General features: G+C 35.4%; 1 protein-coding gene and 1 pseudogene across 1 annotated transcript in view; one reads left to right on the top strand and one right to left on the bottom strand.

The window, feature by feature from the left end:
* The window catches only part of GSG1L (GSG1 like), a 388,597-nt gene that overhangs the window by 316,339 nt on the left and 46,931 nt on the right, over nucleotides 1–25,327 (bottom strand). The window lies entirely within an intron of this gene.
* Nucleotides 21,493–22,130, top strand: LOC141494829 (NADH dehydrogenase [ubiquinone] iron-sulfur protein 8, mitochondrial pseudogene; annotated as a pseudogene).

The raw sequence follows: 25,327 nt of genomic DNA, 5'->3' as shown, positions 1-25,327 counted from the left end.
AAAAATCTTCCTGAGAGTTCTACAAAAGTGGAATGACCTCCCTGCTATGGGAAATAATAGGTCCCCAATGGAGGCTTTTAAATGGAAGTTAGATAAATGATGTCAGGCAGTAATTTATCAGGTATGTTAGAAAAGATTTCTGCTTAGGTACAAGTTAGGCTCTGGAAATATTTTAAGGTTGTGATATTCTAAGATAGTGACTACATTTTCCCTTTCAGACAAAAGATCTAGAATTAGGATCTGTGTGAATAGTCAAAGAGTAGGTGCTGAGGGTACTCAACCATCAGCTTAGAACATCCCCAATTGGAAGATGTTCTGGAGTCTGAATAGTATTCAACTAATATATCTTCAATGACCTTGCAGTGTTCTGAAAATACTGTTTCTAGCTGAGTATTCTCATTTCATAGATAAAGAAGTTGAGGTCCGATAACTTGTAGGAAGTGACTCTGACATTATATTAACCCTCTTAGCTCCTCCCGCCTACAATGTGCCTATTTTTCTATTTTACATATTTAACTGATAACCTAAAGCCCCCTTCTGATATATCATATTATTGCTAGACAACACCAAAAACAAAGGTATTTAATTAATACATTTAACAAAATAAATAAAAGAAATAAGAAAGGAATTGATTAGTAAAATATTTTCTTCACTCATATACAAAGAGAAACAATCTAATTCCTCTTAAATCTGTCTGACTCCCTAGAGTGTTGGAAGGATAAAGCCACTACATACCCTTCATTGTCCTAGTGTTGGACATATAGAGAGCATTATTTTCTGCTTTCTGGAGTGTTTTTCTTGGCATTCCCTAAAGGAAAGTAGAACAATCTGATGACCTTCACCTTGGATATGGAGTCCTCATGGTCTAGGTATGACTTTGGGGTTCAGGCAGTGGTATATTTGCACCTGCTCCAACAGGTTTCAATTGTTCAATTTTCAGGATGAGCAGTTATACCTCAGAAACTGGTAAACACTACAAATCAGGGCCTGATTTATTGTTTTGTGGATTTTTAGACATAAGAAAATGATGGAGAAAATGTTAACAATGCTCTTTCTCAGAGATCTGGTTAGAAAACACCAGTACATCACTGATTTCAAGGGCACTATGTGCAAAATGGCAGTCTTCTTTCCCCCTACTCTGGCTGCAACCCATAATCTGTCTTTCTATCCACCTGCAGATGGAAATCTGTGTTTACTCCAATCTGCTTGATAACCATAATTTGTGGATCACACCCCTACCAGTTTCCTCTTGATGACATCACAATATTGTAGGCTCACACACAGTCCATAGAATAACTCCTAGTGAGTCTCCTCTAAGCCCCAAGCATTCCTGGTTCCTAAATCTGCATTCCCCTTTTGAATCTGATTCTCTCCCTAGGATAACTAACAAAATTCATTCAATTCTTTCCAAAAATCCTGCTGTTTAATTTAGAAAACTAAATTCTTTTCTTCTCTAGCAAATTTTACTTTACAAACATTGTTTTATAGTTAACTTATTAGGCAAAGATGACAATATGAATGCAAAATATTTCTTTCTTACCCATTGGTCCTTCCTGAACTGTTGTTGCCATGTCTAACTATACTAAGTCAGGGGCAGGGTTAAGCAAATCCCACTTCATGCAACCATTTTTGATAGTGATTGTCGGTGGACTCATCAATATCATGACCAAGAGGAAGCATTTCTGGCACAACCACTTTGCAGAAATGAGGTTTCCAGGAATATAACCCAAAAGGGGTCATGTTATCTTCCAATCCAGTTTCACCAGGCATAACTGATTCCAGGAATCTTACTCTAAAGTTTATAGCTCTTCAGGTCTCATCCTGAAATAGATATGTGTCTTTAGGGTGATGATTATGGTGGGGATGGAGGGAGGTAGGGGCATATGCGTATTAAAGGAAGACAAAATAAAGAAACCAATCACAACAAACTTGGTTTTCCTGTCATACCTAAGAAATTCATAAAAGCAGAGAGATAGTTCCTTACTGAGCACTTTATGGCATTTTAATTAATCAGCCTTTGCACAGACCATTATGACAGCCCAGAAATTGATGGCTTGCCTACCCAGCAGGGGACCTGAAGGTTTTTCCCAGCTGCTATAGCTGGGCAGGAATGGAACACCACAGGATTCTACCATCTCCTGGAGTTTCTGAGACCGACAATGACCCGTAGGATAAAAATAAGGAATGGAGAACAAATAGAAATCAGACAACAGCTTGTTTGCAAAGGCATCATGGCACAGTAGAAAGTGAATTGAGCTGGGAGTCATGATCTCAGTTCAGGCATTGCACTGTCACTAAGCAGCTATATAACTTTGGACAATATACCCCAGGGGCTTTGAACTATATAATCTCTAATATCTCTCCAAAATTTGTAGGAGTTTAATATCACTTTCACACTCAGCTTGCTCCCCCCTCTAGGATGATGACACGACATAATAGGACTAATATCTAACAGCATTTTTCCATGATGAAACCCATGCCCTATTTCCTTTCTCCCACGACATGCTTAGACCCATATCTCCTCCTTCCCTTTTGCCACAGGATTATTTTTCCTTAAAAGGAGACAGAATGGCCCAAGGACCTGCTTATCTGGTAATTTCCTGGTATATGAGGGCATAAAAAGTTCCATACAAAGGAAGTCCAACAACTTAGTGGGTTGCCGAAGGTCATATTCAATCACAATACTACATCTTGTTCTTAAGATGTTTTTACATATAGAAACAAGGTAGGAGTCATATCCAGAGAAGCTAAGTGACAGTATATGTTTGATATATGTATACACACACATATATACATATATACATAGATATTATATCTACATATATAGACACATAAAAATATATATGTGTCCGTGTCTGTATCTTTTGCTCTGTTAGGACAAAGTAAACCTCCTTTTGGTAATTGTTCAATGACTTGCAGTAGCATCATTCAAACCTAAACTAAGAAAATGCTGATATTAGACATGTTTCTACACATTGTCTGGTAGCAAAAATATTCTACCCAGATTTTGAAAGACCTGGATTTTAATCCTCTTCTGCCACTACCTATCTAGGTAACCTTGAGTGAGTCATGTGCCTTTCCTATTTTTCTGTTTCAGTTTTCCCATCTATTAACATGGAAGTGCTTTCTACTTAAAAAAAAAACTATACATGTACATATACAACCTATATCAAATTGTTTACTATTTTGGGAAGGGAGAGGAGAAAGAAGGAGAAAAATCTAGAAGCAAAATCTTTCAAAAACTGAATGTTGAAAATTGTCTTTACATGTAATTGGAAAAAAAATTAAATACCATTTAAAAAATTACATTGATGTGTCTAACTCACCAAAAAGGATTATAGAAAAAAAATAAAAGATAGAAACCAAATAAAAAATAGAAAATATTCATTTTGTCAATTTAGTAATTCCTAATAAAGTCAGTAAATTATGAATGGATGCATCATTTTTGTATGTTTGATTGGTATCTTTTGTTTTTTTTACACAACAGTAATTTCCCAAATTATCCCTCTTCTTCATTGTAACAAAGAAAAATTATGAGGCAAAAGACCAACAAAAGTATTATATCTGACAATGTATGTAAAATTAAACCCACATAGTTATCTTATACAATGAATGATTTTTGATTCTATTTAGTATGCTTTGTTCAAATAAATTTTCCTACATTTCTCTGAATTTCTCACACTCCCCATTTCTTACAATAATTATTATATTACCTTCATATGTACCAAAATGTTTTAGAATTCACATTCTTTATTTCTAATTTTTCAATAATAAAATGTTTTATTGGGAATATAATTACATAACTATGAGAGAGAGAGAGAGAGAGAGAGAGAGAGAGAGAGAGAGAGAGAGAGAATATGAATATGAATTTTCTGATTTGGACCTCTCTGGGCATATGCTCAGTATTGGGATCACTAGGGTCAAATAGTATAATTATGCCAGTGGATCTATCATTCCTTCAGAGGAAGCTCAGTATTTATAGTTTCATAATCCAGAGAAGGATTTGATCAAAATCAAATGTAGCATGAAAAGTCAATGGTTGCATGGTGTGCTTTGGGATGGGGCTGGAACTAGAGAACCTTGGGCAAGAGTTATAATATATTCTTGATTAGAATACTCTTCAATTGGCACTCACATGTTAATAATCAAGAACTGGATAGTCTACCAAGCTTTTGATCTAATGAACTGAGGCAAATTTTGAGGGTGGAGGAGGGCTAGCTATGGAAACTATTCTAGATTTAAAATGTTGTAAATTAGAATTGATTGCTTGTTTAACATGGGCAAAAATCAACACATTTCTTGTCCAATTTAATTCACTGGTATGAGAAAAGGAAACAGAAAAGGAAAACAAGATTCACTTAAGACTGACTTTCTCCCTTTTCCTCCTGGCATTTGTACTGGCAAAGGGATATTGGCAAACTCTCCCTTGGAATTCTCTGGGGGCCTTTGCCAGTTGAACTGATGGGGCAGCAGATGGCACATACTTATCCACTGATGATATTTTGATTTATTTATCTCTTACAGATGGTACCATATCCTCAATCCTGGCTATAGTCCAAAATTTTGGTCAGCTTTCAGAGGGAGAGGGGGCGAGAAATGTGCCATATTTCTATAAGCAGATATAAGCCTAGAAACCTTATCCTGATTTTGAATCTTCATTTATTTTTGATGTTATCCTAAAATCTATGATTGTATACTACCATAGGCATCTCTGAAAAATTGCATGGATTATATTATTAGTGGCACCATTTTCATTGGTGCTAGCCTTCATACTACTATTATTAGCTAGCAGATCTCAGAAAAAATATTTCCCCTCTCTTGATCTCTTTCTTCCTCTCTAAAATTATAGGCTTGAACCATATTGTCTCTCAGATCTCTTCCTGTAAACACAGTAAAACCAGTTGTACTTCTTATCTTTTCTTTCTAACATTACTTTTTTTTCAAGTATTGTCAGCAATTGTTCAGACAATTCCCCATGTTTAAAAAACAAGCACACTTTTTGAAATAGGTTGAAGAGATGAAAATAATGTAGTTACAATATCATTTCATGTCTTCCTGTTGAATTCCTAAGCTAATAGGCAATAGGAAAATGATTGCCTATGCCTTGAATACCATTCATTCATTAATTAGCATGGATGACCAAAATTAATAGAATTATAGAATGTTGACACTATATGGGATATTATGCCATACATTAGAATCACAGTGTTAAAAGGCCCTAGGTTATAACATAGAAAGTAAGCTCTGAAAGGAATATTGGAGATCATCTAGTCCAGCTTTCTAAATCTAAAGATAAGGAAATTAGGGCCTAATAAAGATGACATGACTTGCCCAAGGTTGCATAGCTCATTAATGAAGGAATCAGGAGTAGGAACAGGATCTCTTGATTTCTAAATCTAACTAAATGTATAGAGTTTTTAAGATCAAAATAAACCATAAAGAAATGATGGAAGGGACCTTATGATGTAATGGTGATAGAAAGAGCATTAGGAGTCAGAGATTAGTAGTTTGGGTTCTGTTTTTAGCTTCACCATTTTTTATCCTTGTGACCTCTGAAAGTCACATAGTATCTCTAAGATGCACATTTCTTTATACAGAAAGTTGGGAGAATTTCTGCAGAAAGTTGGGAGAATTTCTGCATAATCCTCAGAGATATTTAGGAAGGCCTCATGAAATAATGGAAATAGAGAGTACTTTAAGAAATTGTAACATACTATAATGTTATAAGGTGGCATTATTGTTACTAATTAAGTTAGTAATGATGAGTTAAAGTGTACCAAAGGTAGAAAAGTTGATCAACCACAAAGGAATTTGGAAAAAGAGCTCCTGAATGAGTCTCATGAAGAATTTATTATTCATTACCTTCACTTATGATCCTATAACCTGTCTATTTTAAGCATTCTCAAGTCAACATGGCTGTTCTAGTACAAAATAATTCTCTCAGTACCATGGACAGAGTAAACAGGTTTTCTGTGGTGTTTGTGATGCAGCAAATGTATGGGAGAAAATTTTGGCAAATGAATAGTCAACTACACTCTGAACTAAGTAATCTGCCTATGGTTACTAAGTAAATGAAAAACAAAACAGATTTGGATCCTATTACCAACATTCCAGGTGACATAGAAGTATGGATGGCTACAGTCTCTTTCCAGTTGAAGAAATTTTCTCTACCTAGGCTCAGATTTCACTTTACTATCCTGTGCCTAGAATTTAACTTTTAATTATCCACACTATTAAAGGAACCCCAGGGTATGGATAATCCCAACATATGGGATAATCCTCAAGAATTTATATCAGACCATGACAAGTATTACATGAAAGGCAGTTTAATATTATGGATAGAGTACTGGCCTTGTAATTTGGAAAGCATGTGTGTCTGATACGTACTATCTATATGCCCAGAATCAATTTATTTAACCTCTCAGTGCCCTCCAGGCCAGTCTCTCATAAGACTATGAATTATTATGGGGTCCTGTTGTGTATCAGTGAAAGGAGTTTCCATATTAGTTCTATGAAATTACTGATTTAGCCTAAAAGAGCATTTTAGTATTTACCAACTTAATTATGTTTTTTCTTAGACTATTATCAGTTTAAAGTCCTTAGGTACAAAGAAATTAGATGACAAGAGAAGTTCATAGAATCTATGAAATCTCTCCATCATTCAATCCACATTTTATGATTCCACTTTACATTTGCTGCCCTGTATAATGTCATCTCTGTGAAACAAGATGCCTCTTCCAGGATAATCATTCCTAAACCCACTACTATGCTGATAATACAAGCCTTAATTAACAATACCTCTTTCAGCCCCTCTCCCTCTGGTTGGTGTTCTGGAGGGCAGAGTACCAGACTCTTTCCAATGCCTGTCTTTATAGAGGGCAAAAAGTGGGCTCTTACACTACTCTTAGCATGTTGCCTGGCTTCATTTCAACTCCACAGAACAAGATAACCCCATAGCTGGTACTCCCTGATGCTCCTCTAGCCACTCCCCTCCCTCACTGCTTTCCTACCTCCTTCCTGTCTTCCCTTTTAGATTGTAAGCTCCTTGAGGGTAAAGGTTGTTTTTCTTTTTATTAATTGTTTCTCCATCATTAATCACAGTGTCTGGCATATTACAACTGCTTAATAAATGTTTGTTGAATTTTGAGTTTGGGGATTTTTAAAAACACACCAGAAACTCAGGTTGCCTTGGTCTCCAAACAGCTGTAGGGGCCAAACCAAGTCACTCCACTTCCTACGATATTTCCTTAGTTGTAAAATACAAGGTAGACCAGATGATCCCTTAGGTCACTTCCAGCCTGCACAATTTATGATTCTATTATTTCTCCATCTTTTCCACAAGGAGATGATTAAAGACATTATCAAATTCCTTTCTGATAGCCTGATAAATCCCTGGATTATTAGGGGAGAACACCAACCTGGAACTGAAATAGGTTATGAAAAACTCAGAAAATCAATAATGTAAATACAGATAACTGAAAATTAATGTTATCTAATGTTTTGCTATCTATTTGCTTGCCATCAGAAGTGTCAGTTTACTTATAAGTCTCTAAATGATGACATGAGGCAGATGTTACGTGTTTGATTTTCCCCACCAGACTGTTGCAAAAGAGGGGAATATCCATTTTTTTTAGCAAGCATCAGATGAAGCTTGAATAAAACCAATAGCTCCTTTAAGATTAGCAGATCTCTAAACTTCCCACAGATGCTCTTGGATTGTCATTTCTAAACTTTATTTGACAGTTGTTTACTGTCAGGGAAGAAATATTGTTCCTTACTGTATCAGTTTTCCATTCCCTTCGATGCAACACTAGCCACTACTGTAAGCTCATTGCCCTTGTGTTTTTAAAGAAAAGAGATTCAAAAGCACAAAATTCCTTTGCTTAAACCAAATTCAGTCATGTTTTTTCTTATACCACTTCTTATCATTTGTGATTTTTCTGTGAATGTCCTAGCATCCATCAAATTATGCAAACACAATCACGAATGAACCAATTTCAACTGCAGTCAATTCCTAATTTTTTCAACAGTGTATTTTTATTATATTGTCTGATAATACTCTCTGGCATTTGTATAACACTTTGGAGTTTATAAAGTGCTTTCTATAAATTTTTTCATTTTATCTTCACAATATTCCAATTAGGTAATGCAAGTTTCTATTTTACAAATGAAGACTAAGTAACTTGTTCAATATGGTACAGATATTAAGTAATGGACTCTGGACTTCAAAACCTTTTTTTCCTAATGAAAAATTAGGCATTTAGTAAGTACTTAATAAGTGCTTGTTGACTTGTCTTTGCACTGTATCACATGCTTATTGAATTTTCTTCCTTCTCTTACAAAATATCTTTTGGTTGTTTTAATCTCCAATAGGAGGTAATTCATCCAAATATGATCTTAAGTGCTTTCTATTTATATAATACTGGATTAGATTCTAGTGAAGATAGAGATGATTTCTATCCTCAAGAGATTTATAATTAACTGGTATGGGGGGGGCAAAAGATGGTACATATGCAAATTAATAATGAAAACTAAAATATATGTGGAAAGAGGAATGCTAGTCAAGGTCTGAAAGATAAAAAGTTGGTTTCAATTGAAGGATATTGGGAAATACTTCATAGCATATGAAGTAAGTCTTGAAAGATTGATGGAATTTCAACAATGAAAGATGTATTAGAAAGGTGGGCATTCAAAGTGGTGAGAGCAGTTATGAGGAAAGGAACAGAGGCAGTAAAGTATGTGATGATGTGTGCAGTCAATTTGCCTTTAGTGTGCAATATGTGAGAAAAGTTTGGAAAGGCGAGGTTAGAGCAGATTGTAGAGTTCCTTGAATACTATTTTGAATTTGTCCCATAGGCAATATTCGAAGTAAAGAACAATATGGTAAGAGACACAATATCAGATCAGAAAAGGTCATCTAGTTCATTCTGTAAAAAAACAGGAATCCCTATCACAACATTCCTGTTGAGTTGTCTTCCAGACTCCATTTGAAGATCCCCATTGATAAACAATTCACTATGTCATAGTCACATTCTAAAAAGTTATAATTGCCAATAAATTTGTCCTTATATTGAGTCAAAATCTGCCTTTCCATCTTCTACCCAATTTGTCCTAACTTCTGCCTTCTGGTACCAAACAAAACTAACCTAAGCTATACTACAATAATAGTCCTTGAAAGATAGTATGCCATTCTTCTTCTCTAGACTAAGATCATTTCTCCCTTTAGCCATTCTTAATCTGTTAGTTTCCCTCACAATCTTGAAAACCTTCCTCTGGACAAGCTCCAATGTTTGAATGTCTTTTCTACAATGTTTTATGAAAAAAAACTGAACATATTACTTCAGACAAGTTTTAATCTAATGGGAACAGAGAATAAGGGTCTTTCTTCTCCCTTGTTCTGGATACTATGCCTCTGAAATGCAGTTTGATTGAAGTGGCATTTTTCACTTCCATGTTGTCATATCAAGCAAATAAAAAAAATCATAGCATTCATCTCTAGGTTCTATTTATTCTGAAATTTAGCCCTCCTGACACTATTTTTGATCATTCTGCCACTTTTTGTATTCATCCTGATATGTATCCTTGCTTCCAGTTTCTGTGTATGTCTTTTTAAAATCTAAAGTAGCCAAGAAGTCCTATAAGCAAAAGGAGTTATCACTTTAGACAGTTTCCAAATTTCATTAGAATCACTGTATTTAAATCTATATTGCCTGTTATTTCTCTAGCATTCAAACTCCTAAGATGAAAGACTAGTTTAGGTTTCTTCTCCTCTATAATGGACTACACAATACTTCCTCCTATCATTTCAATCTGAGCAACAAGTTCTTCATTATTCTTCATTAAAATTGAGTTCAAATAGCAATTCTGCTCATTATTTCCTTGGCCAAACTACCATTGTTTGTTGAGAATTAGTGTGGCATAATAGACAAGAGTGCTAGATTTGGAGTAAGACCTGAATTCATCTGCCATCTCTGAAGTTGACTAGTTTGATGACAAGCAGATCACAACTTCTTTGACTCAGTTTCCTCATCAGTAAAATTTTTGTGAGTCTAAAGTATGAGAGCATATAAAACGCTCTGCAAACTTTAAAATGTTATGTCAATACCAGTCCTTTATTCAAAGGAACAGAATATCATTGTTTACTCATGAAATTTATTAGCTTCTCTGTTTTTGACAGAGAATTACAGTAGATATCAAGATAGTTTGACCCCAGTTCCTACTATTTTATGTTTCTGTGTTTTCTATGTGATATTGCCTGAATTCATTTTATTTACTCTTCCTGGTCATATGGTCCTTAGAATATTCCCTAAACCATATCATTCCTCCTCATACCACTTACTCTTATTCAAATACCTCCTACCACACCTGCTTTTCAATTACTTAATTTCCTCACTTGATTATATTTTCTTAATAAACAATGCTTCTCCATTATACCTATTATCTATAATGCTCCTTTTAAGTGAGGTATACCTTTCCATAATAATATTTTAGACATAAGTTCCATTCTATCTTGATGAATCTTGGTGAAATTTCTGATGTCAAATTTACATTCCTGAATTAAGATCTCTATTCATTTCTCCTATTTTGTACACACACATAAACATTTATATTTACATATACATATATGTGTATATATGTATATAATATATATACACATATATATGTGTATATATATGTATGTGTGTGTATATATATATATATATATATATATATATATAAATTTGAGGCTATAGGAATTTGTCACTGTCTTCCTTTTAGCGAATTGCTGGTTCTCTTTGCTGATAACCAACTTCCCAAATTTTACTTGCCACATTCTGTGGAATCTAACTTTACAGGTCTACAAGAGTAGTTTTATCCTTATTCTTCATTTTCAAATTAAAGTTCTTTATGAAAGGACATTTTTGTATTACTCAACCAATGTTCTGAGTGTGTTTCATTACATTCCCATATTTTGAAGGATGGTCCTAGAATCCAAAATCCTTTCTCCCTTCACTGACAGCTAAGAAAGTAGCCAGAGAGTGCAAACTAAAATGTTAAGGATTTTAAGACTAAAACACATAAGTATTATTTAAAGGGACAAAGGATAGTTAACTTAGTGGAGTGGAGGGACCTCATAAAAGTTTTCTCCAAATATTTGAAAGGTTATCACATGGAAGAAAGAGAATCCTTGTTCAGATTGGGCCTAATGGTGAAACTAGGAACAGTCAATGGAGTTACAAAGAGGCATTTAGAATCCATAGAAAAAGAAAAAAAATCCCTAAAATTATCTAAAAGTAGAAATGACTTGGAAAATAAGAGTTGACCTAACATTTTAAGCAAAGGACTACTTATTCAAAATGTTATAGAGTAGACTCTTAGCCAAATGCAGAATGGACTAGATGGCCTTTCAAGTTCCTTTCCCAATCTGAAATTCTGTAATTCTTAAGACAATTTATTTTAAAAAAAACTCTTCAGTTTCAAAATCCATCTCTCTTCTGAAGTTCCTACCTTGATCAACAGCAGTGATGAAAATCCCATCTGTTCCCTACAGTCTTCAGTTTCTTACTCAAAATTTTCAATTCCCTAGAAATTTTTTTTCTACATTCATTTGTCCCCAGGTGTTCGAACCACCAAGAGTAGGTAATAGTTATCAGCCCAATAAATTATTGATTATATGGGAAGATAAAATATCCTTTATAGCTCAGGTCACATCAAAATATAGCTACCTCAGTAACCCTCATCATGGTGTCACCAAAAGAAACTATTCATCTTTTCTTCCTCTAACCATCAGTGAATACTAAATTCTTTGGAACATAAGAAGCTGTTTTCTCCTCAGATAGACCATCTCCATCCTATAAAAAGAGTAGGTTTCTAATAATATAACCCCCCAAATTTAGCAGTCCTATGCTTTTCCCTATTTGACTTTCATCCATCCTCTAACCCCACAGGTTAGTCTTCAGGAAGAGTAAATAAAATGAATTCAGGCAATATCACATAGAAAACACAGAAACATAAAATAGTAGGAACTGGGGTCAAACTATCTTGATATCTACTGTAATTCTCTGTCAAAAACAGAGAAGCTAATAAATTTCATGAGTAAACAATGATATTCTGTCCTTTGAATAAAGGACTGGTATTGACATAGCATTTTAAAGTTTGCTTTTTTAAGTCTTTTAAAGTCTTTTCATCCTTTGTTTTCCCTTTAAAATTGTATCAACTATTTTAAGAAATCCTTCATTCTCCCTGATAATTTGGAGAGAAAAAATGAGTTCTTTCATCTTCTCTCCTAAAGGGAGACTGACTTAAACTTTGTGCATGCATAGTTGCTTATTTGTGGATATAAAATTTGGAGTGATTTCAAGGATTAAGGGATTTTAAAGCTATAGTGAAGTAGAGAGTGAAGGCAGTTAGTTAAGGGATGGTAATAATTGGTGGCAATGGGAATGAAAAGAACAGGTTGGATGGGAGAAATATCACACAGGACTTGGCAACTGATTGAATGTGGGAGGAGAGGAAGAAGCTAAAGCTAAAGTTTCTAGCATATGTTTGTAAAGCTCCATTCCATCAAATGTTGCTGGTTAGTGGTTCTCATTAAGTGGGAGAAGAGGAGGCTAAAATTAAGGATTTCACTTATTTACTTGCCTTTCCTTCAGCAAAAACATATTTAAAATTAACTATAATTTTCCCAGAAGGGAAAGTGATAAGGTTAAAGCTGACCCTTCTTAACTGTAGTGTTTATGTGTCATACTTTATGTTGTCTACTAAATTGAAAGACATAAAGAGACAAGAGCACTCTCTTTGCAATAGTAAATATGTCTAAGGGACCACTGTATAATGGCATATCCAATAACTACAATGAAGACAAATAAATACAATTTAGAGACACAAACTTAAAAGTACTTACTAAAACATGAAATCATGCTACAGTGTTGTATACCTTTCTAGAGTTTACTACTGAAATGATTCTACTGAATGGACTTCTCAAAATGTCTAATTTTGGTCACAGACATATAGCCTGGAGATATTTTAAGCATCAAACGCTTTTACACTACAAAACAAACAGGTGATTCTCCTTGGAAACTAATCCCCTAATCATCCCATAAATCTTGGGTTTGCAACGGTGAGATCAGCTCTTAGAACATTGTTTATTTGACATTTTTGTGACCAGCCTGGACTATTTCAAGCATGGTCCTTCAGATAAATAAATATAGTTAAGGGACTAAGGCCAACTCTGCCACCTGCTCTAGTCTCACTGACCAGATATTCCTGGCTCCTCTCCAGTCACTGTCCCTGTTTGGGAATGTTTGGGATAACAAATGCTTGTTATGACTCCAAGGGAGATATTAATAACAGCATCATTAATATCTATGGTATTTTAATGTTAACAAAATGCTTCCCCCCCAACACCGTAATGAGGAAGGTAGTTCAAGACAGATGAGGACAATAAAATGTAAAGACATTAGGTGACTTGCCTAGTATTAAGTAACTAGTAAATGTGAGGGCCAGGACTTTAGCCTTGGTTTTATGCTTCCAAGACCAATGCTCTAGAGAACCAAGCCCCAGGTGGAACATATGGACATGAATGGGGGAGGGGGAGAGAAGTTAATTATAGGGCTTCCATTCTGTTCATCTCAGATTTGTCTTAGCTTCCAACTCTCTCTAGACTTGTTTCTTTCTCCTTGAACATCTTTGCCAAACTCCCCCATTTCTGTCTTCATTTTAGTGCTTCTAGTTCATACATGCATATAAAAAGAGTGAAAGGGGGATACTTCATCTTAACTAGCAGACTATTCATTTGTTAAATGTGTAAACAATCCTTCACCATAAGACAGGAATAATTCCATTCAACATTATTGTCGAACAAAAATCTAAAAAGTCCCAAAACGGAGGACTAGCATGGAGTAAACAGGGCTTTGCCTCTAGGATACCAACATTTAGGTGGGGGAAGGGGCTTCACCATAGTAGTTTGCAGTGCCCTTGTCTCATCCTATGATTCCCTTTAAAGAAAGTAGCAAGCATCTCTTCACCCCACCCCAGGGTCCTATCATCTTAGAGCTCCTCTCTTAGATAACTTTATCAACTCCCACGAGGTCAAAGGCCAAGACTCACAGAGGAATATATATAATGGTAAGACTGTACCATCTGCAACCTGTCCTACCATTTAGCTGAATTTTCACCAAAGGTAGTTTCAGCTCAACTCAAAATGCTATGAAATCAGATAAACTGTCCCAATGTACGAGACATGGGGCTCCATCATTACCAACTCTTTCACTCCTTATTAAAAGTGATGTTAGATATGGAGTATTAAGTACTTTGTGCTAGGTTTAGGATTACCTTCATTAAGTTATATTTTGTATTTTATTTCATGCAATTGCATAAACCAGAGGAGCATCCACATTCATTTCTTTTTTTTATTTGAACTTAGGCACCAAAAAAAAAAAAAGTATTTCCTTACACACAAGAAAATAAATTCCATGGGGCGGCTGCCCAGTGGATAAAGCACCGGCCCTGGAGTCAGGAGTACCTGGGTTCAAATCCGGTTTCAGACACTTAATAATTACCAGCTGTGTGGCCTTGGGCAAGCCACTTAACCCCATTTGCCTTGCAAAAAAACAAAACAAAACAGAAAATAAATTCCATTTGAAACTATTTCTATTTCATACTGCTTTCTTTTTTTTAAAAAATATATGCTAAATTCTATAAATTACTTTCAAAGTTGTCCTGCTTGTCTTCTTTCCACCTGAACTTCCTTCTGTTTTCATTTGTTCATTTACAATGAACTTTTTTGTACTATTATTGTGCTCTCTCTCTCTCTCTCTCTCTCTCAAAAATCTAGGAAAAGAGAGAACCTTGTAACCAATAAGTAGTCAATTAAATGAATTTACACAGTGGCCATGTCCAAAAATATTTGTATGCATTTTGTCCATCACATCTCTGCCAGATGTTAGGTATCTTGTTTCATCATATGTCATGGCTGGTTACTACAATGATCAAAATTCTTAAGTCTTTCTGTTTTTCTTTACAATGTTACTGCTCTTCTATAAGTTTTTCTTCTGTTTCTACTCACTTTGCTGCATGCTACTCATACTACTCAGGACCCTCTAGAACTGTCTCCTGTATCATTTGTTACAGTGAATAATATACATATGCTCCAGTTTGTTCTAACATTCCTCAACTGGCTAAGACACAATCTAATGCATTCTCTTAGATCTAGTTCTTTGCTTTCCCCGCCTCTGATCCTCCTTTCAGTATCAGGAAGTTTGCTGTGCTTATGGTTATTTCTTCCCAGATATGCTCCTTCTTAACCACTTCCCTACTCAATCCCCACTTCTTACCCTGTTGAATTTGAGATATGATATGCACATGTGTTTAACATTTTCTTGCTTATTTCAGGTAAGAATGAAATTCATTTGTTGTCCAGTTCCAGCCCCATCCTTTCTTCTATGTTTGTACACTCTTCATAAACCCTAAATTTGAAATGTAGCAAGTGCTTGTCTTTTCTTCAACACTGAATACTGAATACCTTTTATCCTCCCTTCCTTTTTTCCCCTCTTCAGATTCTTAGAACAGAATTGATTCACAAAGCCTCTCTTCTTGTTTTTATTTAATTCCACCAATACCTTTTTTTTTTAGGTTTTTGCAAGGCAAATGGCGTTAAGTGGCTTGCCCAAGGCCACACAGGTAGATGATTATTAAGTGTCTGAGGTTACATTTGAACTCAGGTACTCCTGACTCCAGGGACAGTGCTCTATCCATTGCCCCACCTAGCCGTGCCCCCCCCCCAATACCTTTTGAAGACATTAAGGTTCTAAAGGGACATTTATTTCTTCTCTCTCTTAGAATACAACAACAATATCTTTACTGAAGCTTCTTTTTTTACTAATATTCTATTTTTCCCAACTACATGTAAAAAATAATTTTAGAATTCGTTTCAAAAAATTTTTTGAAGTTCCAATTTATTTCTCTTTCTCCCCCTCCCATCACTAAGTTGATAAACAAATTTATAAAGGTTATACATGTGCAATAGATAGTCATTTCACATGTAAATCACAAACCAAAAAACAAGCAAAAATAAAGTGAAAAATAGTATACTTCAACCTTCATTCAGACTCCATCAGTTCTCTCTCTGAAAATGGATAGCAATTTTCATCGTAAGTCCTTTTTCAATTGCCTTGGATCATTGTATTGCTGAGAATAGCTAAACCATTCACAGTTGATTTTTGTACAATATTGCTGTTACTGTGTACAATGCTCTCTTGATTCTGCTCGCTCAACCTAGCATCAGTTCGTATAAATCTTTCTAGATTTTTCAAAATTGTCCTGCTCATTCATCATTTCTTATACCACAATATTATTCCATTACAATTGCATATCACTAATTGTTCAGTCATTCCCCAATTGACAGACATCTCTTCAATTTTCAATTCTTTGTTGTCACAAAAAAAGCTGGTATAAGTAATTTTGTATAAATAGGTCCTTTTCCCTTTTTTGATCTCTTTGGAATACAGACTTAGTAGTGATATTGCTAGAGAAACTCAAGTTTCTCTAGACTCGTGTATATTTCAAAGTTCCTACTCAGGCTGGTCTTTTCAACAACAATATTTAAAACTCTTCTATACTATTTAATATACATTTTCCCATCTGTGGGATTATATTCAGCTTTGCAAGATAAGACATTATTGATTTTAAGTTTATCCTTTTACCGTTTGGAATATTTTATTACAAAATCTCTTCTCGTATTTAGAAAAAGCTATCAGGTCATATGTAATCCTGGCTATAGTTCTGTGATACTTAAACTGCTTCTTTGTGGATTCTCCCATTATTTTTTTTCCTCTTTGACATGGGAACTCTGGGTTCTGACTATAATATTACTGGTACTTTTCTGTTTGGAGATACCTTTGAGGAATGTTTAATGGAGTCTTTCTTTCTTTACTTTGTCTTCTGATTCTAACAACCCTGGGCAGCTTTCATTCATATTTCTTGAAGACTTTCAGGGCATTCAAGTTTTAAAAAAAAAATCGTGATTTTCAGAGTCCAATGATTCTTAAATCAAAAAAGTTAATTGTTCTGATTTTTTTGAAAGAGTGTGATAGAGTTCCAATAGATATCCAGATAATTGAAGTCCTCCAACTAACATATCATGAATTCACTTCGACCTTGTGTTGTTCCTAAATTGTTAGTCTATTTCTTCCTTTTCTCTAGTTAATCTGTTGTATAACTCAACAATAATATCACTTCTAATTTTGCTTCAAATGATTTTTACCTAAATATTCTCCTAAATGCTTTCAATTTCTTGCCCAAGGTTTCATAATTCTTATCACTACTTCCTTGTGTCCTTCTGACAATATCAATTGTGCCCAAGTGAATTACCATCACTAACCTTAATGATAACCTTCTATCAGGTTTTATGAGAGGTTAGGAGGTTCTCCATCAACCACTGACTTCAGGAAAGACAGTAGATTTTACTATTATCAGCAAACATTTTTTTTTGTTTCTGCAGGACAATAGGGTTAAGGGACTCGTCCAAGCTCATACAGAAAATAAGTATTAAGTGCCTGAGGTCGCATTAGAACTCAGGTCCTCCTGACTCCAGGGTTGGTTCTCTATCCACTGTACAACCTAGCCATCCCTAGCAAACATCAATCTTGATATTCATAAGGGAATTGTCAGTCACTCTTACTTACTTCTTTTTCTTCCCACTATTACTGTATGGTCTTTTAAAAGGTCACTGGTGCCACATCTTCATTATTTGGAAAGGTGAAAAGGAATAAACATTTATTAAGTATCAACCATAAGTCAGGCATTATCTCATTTGATCTTTGTAACAACCCCATGAGCTAGGAGTTGTTAGTATTCCCTTTTACAGTTCAGGAAACTGAGACAGTCAAAGCTTAAATGACTTGACCAGGATTACACAGCTAGTAAGTATCTGAGTCTGGATTTGAGCTCAAGTCTTTGTGACTCCGGGTTCAGTATGCTATTCTCTGTACCACCTAGCTGTCTCCTTGGAGGTTAATAAGAAGCTTTGTTCCTCAGAGAATCTATAATTTCTCCTTCTTAAAAGCTTCATATTCAGAACTTCCAGGGTGGAACTAAGATAATTCCCAGAACTTTTCTTGAATAACTTTTAATGAAACCTCCAAACAGATCTTAAAGTCACAGAAACTTCAAAAAAGGGGGCGGCTAGGTGGTGCAGTGGATAAAGCACCTGCCCTGGAGTCAGGAGTACCTGGGTTCAAATCCAGTCTCAGACACTTAATAATTACCTAGCTGTGTGGCCTTGGGCAAGCCACTTAACCCCACTGCCTAGCAAAAACTTTAAAAACAATAACAACAACAAAAAAGAAACTTCAAAAGAAACCAGTGAAGTAATTTTTCAGCTAGATATCTTGAAACAAGTTCAAATGGGGGGCGGCTAGGTGGCGCAGTGAATAAAGCACCGGCCCTGGAGTCAGGAGTACCTGGGTTCAAATCCGATCTCAGACACTTGATAATTACCTAGCTGTGTGGCCTTGGGCAAGCCACTTAACCCCATTTGCCTTGCAAAAAAAAAAAAAAGAAACAATTTCAAATAAAGGCCTGTCCCACCCATAGTAGGTGGGAAAACTGGGAAGCCAGTGAAAGACTCAATCACAGTGCAGCTCAGGTCACAGCAGGTCTTGAAATATCTCAGGTCCTGAAAAGGCTCAGGTTCCAGTGTGCCATAGATCTCAGCTCAGCTCAGGTCCCAGCTCATCAGCAGGCCAGCATACAGCTTGAAGAGCAAGGATCAAGCCCCAGAATGCTGGTGTGACCTTGGGCTACCCTAGCATAGGGAAAACTGCAGAGCTTTGTCTCCCAGCACAAAAAAGCTTAAATCTAGCACCCTATACCACATGAACAGAACTCACCTATCAAAATGAGCAAAAACAAACAAACAAAAAATTAACCATTGACAGCTACTACTCTGACATGGATGATAAAAATGCCATTTCAGAAGAGGAAAACAGTGACAAAATGCCTACATGTGAAGCCTCAAAAGGGTCTATGAATTGATCTCAAATACAAAAGACCTCTTGAAAGAACTCAAAAAGGATTTGAAATACCAAAGAAGAAAGGAAGAAAAATGAAGAAAAGAAATGAGATCATACAAGAAAATTATGAAGAAAACAATCATTTTTTAAGGGGTTTTTTTTGCAAGGCAAATGGGGTTTAAGTGGCTTGCCCAAGGCCACACAGCTAGGTAATTATCAAGTGTCTGAGACGGGATTTGAACCCAAGTACTCCTGACTCCAGGGCAGGTGCTTTATCCATTACGCCACCTAGCTGCCCCTGAAAACAATCATTTTTAAAGTAAAATTGGCCAACTAGAAATGTAAAGAAACTCATCTAAAAGTAAAATTAACCAATTAGAAAAAAGAAACACAAAAGAAGAAACTAACTGAAGAAAATAAAACTATAAAAACTAGAATTGGACAAATGGAAATGAATGATACTGTGAGATACCAAGATTCCATCAAACAACACCAAAAGTCTGAAAAAATAAAGTAAATGTAAAATACCTCTTAGAAAAAAACAAATGACTTGGAAAATAGATTCATGAGAGATTGGTCTACCTGAGAGCCACAATCAGAAAAAGACTCTAGAAAAATATCTTGAAGAAAATTTTCATGGAAAACTGCCCTAATGAAGGAGGAGGAGGAGAAGAAATAGTCCTTAATAAAATCCATCAATCACCACCAGAAAGAGACCCCTCCAAATAAAAACTCCAAGGAATATTGTAGCCAAATTTCAAAATTCTCACATAAAGAAGAAAATACTGCAAGCAACCAAAAAGAAGCAATTTTAATACCAGAGAGCCCTAGTCAAGATTACACAGGACTTATCAGCTTCAACATTATAGTATCAGAAGGCCTGGAATATGATATTCTGGAGGACAAAGGAACTTGAATTACAATCAAGAATCAACTAGTCTGCAAAATTCAACATATTATTTCAAGGGAAAAGATGGATTTTCAAAAAATAGAGAACTTTCAAACTAACTTGATAAAAAGACCAGAACTGAACAGAAAAATCTAATCTTTAAATACAAGACTCAAGAGATGCATTAAAAAGGTAAATGGAAAGGGGGAAAATATTAGTCAGTAAGACTAAATTGTCTACCTCTCCTATATAGGAAGACAATACCTTTAACTCTTGAGAACAGAATTTCTCTTAAGATAATTGAAAAGTGTACACTGAGATAAATGGTATGGGTGGAAATTGACTGTGATGTGATCACTTTTATTTCTTGAGAGCTATATTTATATTGGAACAGTTGGAGGGATTATATTTGAAATGAGCATATGAGTATAAATTGCTTATGATGTATAGATGCTTATGGCTCTTGAGAATTGTATTTCTATTGGGAAAGTTGAAAGGGGAATACTTTAATAGAGGGAGTAGTGACATAGAAAAAAGGGATTATGCTAGAAGGCAGTGAGGCATGTGTATAAAAATTTTTAAAATAGAAGGAAAGAAGGGAGGGTATGAGCACTAAGTAAATCTTATTCTCAACAGATTTTGTTCAAAGGGGGAATAACAAACATTCCCAACTAGTTTTAGAAATTTATCCTACCCTGCAGGGAAGTGGGTGGGGGGAGGGGGTCTGGGAAGGGGAAAGAAAAAGGAAGGGAGGCAGCAGTTCAGCGCAAAAGATTGCTGAGGAGTAATAAGGCAAAAAGAGAAAAAAAGTACAATTTGGGGAAAGAGAAAAATGAAAGGATGTAATTATAAATGTGAATGTGAATGGGATATACTCTCCATAAAATGGAAGTAGATAGAAGAGTGGATTAAAAAACAGAATCTTAAAATATGCTGTCTACAAGAAACAAGAAGCAGAAATATATATACTGAAGTTAAAGGTAAAAGGCTGGAGCAGAATATATTATGCTTCAATTGAAGTAAAAAAAAAAACTACGGTTACCATCCTTATCTCAGACAAAGGAAAAGCAAAAATAGATCAAATTAAAAGGAATAAGGAAAGAAACTATATCTTCCTAAAAGGTACCTTAAGCAATGAAGTAATATCAGTATTAAACATATATATGCAGGGCACAGCTGGATGGTACAGTGGATAGAGCACTGGCTCTGGAGTCAGGAGGACCTGAGTTCAAATCAGGCCTCAGATGCTTAATAATTGCCTAGCTGGGTGACTCTTGGCAAGTCACTCTTAACTCCATTGCCTTAAATAAACAAATTTTTTTTTAAATTGACTGGACTTAGACTCCAGTGAATTAAAAAAAAAACCCAACATATGCAGCAAATGGTAAGGCATCCAAATTTTTAAAGGAGAAGCCAAAGTAGTTAGAGGAAGACATAGAAAGTAAAACTATATTAATGGGAGTTCTTAACTTCCCTCTCTCAGAATTAGATAAATCTAGCCATAAAATAAACAAGAAGGAAGTTAAGGAGATCAATAGAATTTTTGAAAAGTTAGATATGACAGACCTCTAAAGAAAACTGAATGGGGATAGAAAAGTGTATACCTGAGATCTCCCTCCAGATGGGCGGCCCCAACGCGGCTCTGCTGAGGGTCCTTTGCCGGCTGGCAGGCGCAGGACCTGCCAGTTGCCGAAGCCTGGCCCGAGGCCTCCACGGCAGCCCCTCCGCCACCTCCTACAAGTATGTGAATATGAAGGAGCTCTCCATGGACCTGAAGCCCGTGACCAACCGAGCAGCCCAGACCCTTCTGTGGATGGAGCTCTTCCGAAGTTTGGGGATGACTCTGAGTTATCTGTTCCGAGAACCCGGCACCATCAATTATCCCTTTGAGCCCGCGCTTCCCTGGGGAGCATGCCTTGAGGCACTACCCATCGGGGGAAGAGCGGTGCATCGCCTGCAAACTCTGTGAGGCCGTCTGCCCGGCTCAGGCCATCACCATCGAGGCTGAGCCCAGAGGGGACGGCAGTCGGAGGACAACGCGGTATGATATCGATATGACCAAGGGCATCTACTGCGGCTTCTGCCAGGAAGCCTGTCCTGTGGATGCCCTCGTGGAGGGCCCCAACTTTAAATTCTCCACTGAGACCCATGAGGAACTGCTCTACAACAAGGAGAAACTGCTCAAGAACGGGGACAAGTGGGAGGCCGAGATTGCCACCAACATCCAGGCTGACTTCCTCTACAGGTGAAGCTGGGGCTTCCAGAACACTCCCTTCACCCCCAGTGCGGCCCTGGGGCAGCAGCCCTCCTGCCTGGGCCCCTGAAATAAAGCTTAAAATGTGAAAATAAAAAAGCGTATACCTTCTTCTCTGTGGTACTTGGCACACAAAATTTACATGCATCAATCAAATACTAAAAAACAGAAACATTAAACACATTTATTTCAGATCATGATGCAAGTTAAAATTACATGTAATAAAGGGCCATGGAAAGATAAGCTAAAAATTAATTGGAAACTATATAACCAAATATTAAAGAATGACTGGATCAAACAACAAATTAGAGAAATAATCAACAATTTCACCCAGGACAGTGACAATGATGAGTCATTATACCAAAACTTAAGAGCAAAGTAGCTATAGGGGAAATTTTACATTTCTAAATAATGAATAAATTGGATAAAGAAAAGATCAATATATATATATATAGGAAATGCAATTTTAAAAAGCTAGGAAAAGAACAAATTAAAAATTCCCAATTAAACACCAAGTTAGAACTTCTGGAAATCAAAAGAGAAATTAATAAAACTGAAAGTATAAAAACTATTAAACTAATAAATAAAACTAAGTTGTTTTTACAAAAAAATCAATAGAATAGATAAACCTTTTGTTAATCTGATTTTTTTAAAAAAGAAGACAACAAAATTACCAGTATCAAAAATGAAGGTGAAATCACCACCAATGAAGAGAAAATTAAAGTAATAATTCAAAGTTATTTTACCAAACTATATGCCAACAAATTTGATAATGTAAGTGAAATAGATATTTTCAAAAATATGAATTTCCCATATTAACAGAAGAGGAAATAAAAGGCCTAAATAATCTCATTTCAGAAAAAGAAATTGAACAAGTCACCAGAGAACTCACTAAGAAAAAAAATCTCCAGGGTCAGATTAATTTACAAGTAAATTCTACCAAATATATAAAAAAAAATTAACTCCAATTCTATCTAAAATTATTTGGAAAAATGGATGGAGTCCTGCCAAATTCTTTTTATGACACTGACATTGTGCTGAAACCTAAACCAGGAAGAGCCAAAGCAGACAAAGAAAATTATAGATCAATTTCCCAAATGAATATTGATGTAAAAAATTTTAAATGCAATTTTAGCAAAGAGACTACCCCAAGTTATCACTAGGCTAATACACTATGATCAGTCAGTATTAACAGTAAATATGCAGGGATGACTCAATGATAGCAAAGCAATCAGTATAATTGACCATATAACTAAGAAAATTAACAGAAATCATATGATTATTTCAACAGATACTGAAAAAGCCTTTGACAAAATACCACACCCATTTCTATTTAAAAAAAAACACTAGTGAGTACAGGAATAAATGGAGGTTTTCTTAAAATGATAAGCAGTATCTACCTAAAACCATCAACAAGTTTTCTATGTAATGGGGATAAACTAGAGACAATCCCAATAAGATCGGGGTGAAACAAGAATGCTATTATCACCATTATTATCCAATATTGTATCAGAAATGATAGCTTTACTAATAAGAAAAGAAAAAAAAATGAAGAACTTACAATAGACATTGAGGAAATAAAATTCTAACTCTCCCCAGAAGATATGATAGTATACTTAAAGAATCCTAGAAAACTATTTGAAATAATTAGCAACCTTTGCAAAGTTGCAGGATATGAAGTAAACTCACATAAATCATCAGCATTTCTATGTACATGAACAACAAAGCCCAACAGGAAGAGATAGAAAGAGAAGTTCTATTTAAAGTACTGTAGACAGCATAAAATACTTGGGAATCTACCTCCCAAGAAAAACCCAAAAACGACATGAACACAATTACAAAACACTTTTCACACAAAGAAAGTCAGACATAAAGAAAGGGGGAAAATGAATATTGCTCATGATTAGGTTGAGCTAATATAACAAAAGTGACAATTCTATCTAAATTAAATTGCTTATTCGGTACCATGCCAATAAAGTTACCAAAAAAAATTTTATTTTATTTTTAAAGTTAGAAAAAATAATAATAAAATTCATCTGTAGGGGGAAAAGACCATGAGTATCAAGAGAATTAATGGGGGGAAATGCAAAGGGAGATGGCCTAACTATACCATATCTAAAACAATATTTTAAAGTGGCAGTCATGAAAAATCTATGGTATTGACTAAGAAATAGGAAAAATCAATCAGTGAAATAGACTAGGTACAAAAGAAAAAGGAGTCAATGACTATGCAATATACTGTTTGAAAAACCCAAAGACTCCAGTTTCTGGGATAAGAACTCACTATTTGACAAAAACTTCTGGGAAAACTGGAAGATAGTAAGGCAAAAACTAAATATAGAAACAGGATTTAAACATAGAGGGTGTTACCATCAGCCAATTAGGAGAAAAAGGAATGGTTTAACTGTCAGACCTATGGAATAGGGAAAAGTTTATTACCAAAGAAGAGACAGAGAACTTTTCCTAGCTGTAGTTTCTCAAAAAGGACTCATTTCTAAAATATATAGGGAACTAGTCAAATTTATAAGATTACACATCTTCTCCAACTGATAAATGGTCAAAGGATATGAACAGGTAGTTTTCAGATGAAGTAATTAAAACTATCTAACATCACATGAAAAAATCCTCCAAATTGTTATTGATTAGAAAAATGCAAATTAAAACAACTTTGAGATACCACCTCACACTTATAAGATTAGCTAAAATGACAAAAAGGGAAAATGATCAATGATATAGAAGAATGTGGGAAAACTGGGACACAAATGCATTATTGGTGGAGTTGTGAATTTATTCAACCCTTCTGGAGAGTAATTTGGAACTATATCAGAAGGGCAATGAAACTGTGCATACTTTTTGGCCCACAATATGCCACTACTAAGTCTATATCCTAAGGAATCACAAAAATGGTTTTAAAAACACATATATAGGGGTGGCTAGGTGGGTCAGTGGATAGAGCACCTGCCTTAGAGTCAGGAGAACCTGAGTTCCAATCCAGCCTCAGACACTTAATAATAATTACCTAGCTGTGTGGTCTTGGGCAAGCCACTTAACCCCATTTGCCTTGCAAAAAATGACAAAAAACTAGAAACTGATGGGATTGAGAAATGGCTTCATAAATTAAGGTATATGAATGTGATAGAATACTATTGTTTTGTAAGAAATCATGAGAGACAGGAATTCAGAAATTCTGAT

Source organism: Macrotis lagotis, chromosome 8 (assembly GCF_037893015.1).
Source record: "Macrotis lagotis isolate mMagLag1 chromosome 8, bilby.v1.9.chrom.fasta, whole genome shotgun sequence".
Taxonomy (NCBI): domain Eukaryota; kingdom Metazoa; phylum Chordata; class Mammalia; order Peramelemorphia; family Peramelidae; genus Macrotis; species Macrotis lagotis.
This window is presented reverse-complemented; position numbering and strand designations above follow the sequence as displayed.